Consider the following 1,928-nt stretch of genomic DNA (forward strand, 5'->3'; position numbering starts at 1 on the left):
GGAATTCGATGATGCGAGCCCCGGCTGAAAATTGGAGGGCAACTTGAACTCTCGGGCTCTGAATGTCTGGAACAACCCTTGCTAACTGGGCGGAAGGGCTAAAAGGATAAGGGAAAAGAAGAAATTGCCGGGGTTGTTGCTGAATCGAAAGCATTAGCCACGCGCATTTAAACGGCAATCATTTAACAATTTACAAATCGATGTTTAAAGAGAACTTAAACGGTTTAGTCTTCGGGACGTCAGGCCTTCCCCTCAGCCTGGACAAACTTTGGCTTTAATGTCCTGGCGGTGGTCGTCAAAATGGCATCCTGGCTGTCATAACAATAACGGCATTTTTAGCACCTCATTAAAAAAGAGTTCATATCGTAGCAGTTCTGACGAAGTCGCCGGGCATCTGACCGATTTCCCAGATTGCCGGATTTTCTTTTTACTGGCATCCATAAACGTTAATGTGGAGCAGCCAGTCCGAAGTGCTCGTCAATTTTAACAACAATATTTATTCACCATTTCGACTTCGACTGTGGTACTCTGACCGCGACAGACAAAACTGGCTCTTAATGGAGGCATTAATTCGCAGACTTTTGCGGACATGGCTTAAGGTGAATGGAATACCAAGGTTGTGGCAAATTCATTCAACAAAATATTTTTTTATAAAAACAATGTAGCTTGTTTTGAAACTTTGTACTTGATTCTGATTTATAAAGAAACGTTTTTGTTTAAATCTGCATAAGAAACTTTAGCTCAGCCAAGATGAATCTTTTAATTTCTGAAAAGATTTTTTCTCCTCAACGTTTTATTCTTTTCAGCTTTCAGTGCCTCGTTGCCTTCTTCGTCGGATTTAAGGGACAGACTCCAGGCATCTGGGATGGGAGCCGCATAAACAAAGGAACTCTGTGTGTGCAGCTTTGGCTGTCTTTAAGTTTGACTTTATTGTGACAGTTAAAAGCGAAAATAATAGCAGTTAAAATCCCATAAAATGCGTCTTAATCATAAAAATGCGATTATAAAAATGGACGAGCCAGAGGAGAACTCTTTCTCTTCCCCGAACGAGATGCCTTTGTAGCCGGTCGGTGTTGCTATTTTGTTTGTTGCCTTTTTGCTTTTATGAGCTGCGCTTATGCGACGGGAATTTCGGGCTTACGTTATTATGGTGGAGTCCCCACAGCTCCCCCAATGTGACATTTCTAATTGTTTATCATGTCGTGGTTGTGGTGGCGGTCTTAAAGCCACGACTTTCAGATCCCACCAGCTTCAAGTGAGGCCGGCGATTTTTTTTATTAATTGCCAGCGCGGCAACTGCTGGGCGAACCCCAAAAACGCAAATCCTATAAATTTTTTACTACTTATTTACGCCACTACGGCGCATTTAGCCGTGTCAAGCAATCGCATAGCCCAGGTCGTAAAAGTCCAGACCTCGCCCCTGGTTGACACCCCAGGACACTGCGGGAAACAGTCTAGCTAGAAAGTAACTTTTAGGTCAGAATATTAGGCGATTGGCTGAACTATATCCTAAGCCAGGGATGAGGATTTAAATTACCTATTTTCCAAACTAAAAATATTTATATTTTTCGGAAAGAAATAATAGTTTTTAGTGTCTGGTTGTTGGGAGTCGTTTGTCGGCCAGGGTCCGTATGGGTGAGAGCTTTTATTTTTGTGAAATTTCATCACGTTTTTATGTTGTGACCACGTGACGCCAGTGGCAGTGCCAGTTCCAGTTTCGGACTCAGACCCCCCGATCTGAGCCAGGCCAGGACAGGCGGCCACACACCTGCTGGCACGTAGGAAATGGAAATGGCACAGAAGTCCGGCGAAGCAGCCAAAGTGTCAGTGTGTAAGCTTGTAGCCTTTTCTTAGATTGCCTTGCTTTCTTTTGCTTTTCTTTTTCCTTATTTTCCCTTACTTTCTATACCTCTCCCTTGCTGGGAAAT

Source organism: Drosophila bipectinata, chromosome 3L (genome assembly GCF_030179905.1).
Source record: "Drosophila bipectinata strain 14024-0381.07 chromosome 3L, DbipHiC1v2, whole genome shotgun sequence".
Taxonomy (NCBI): Eukaryota; Metazoa; Arthropoda; class Insecta; order Diptera; family Drosophilidae; genus Drosophila; species Drosophila bipectinata.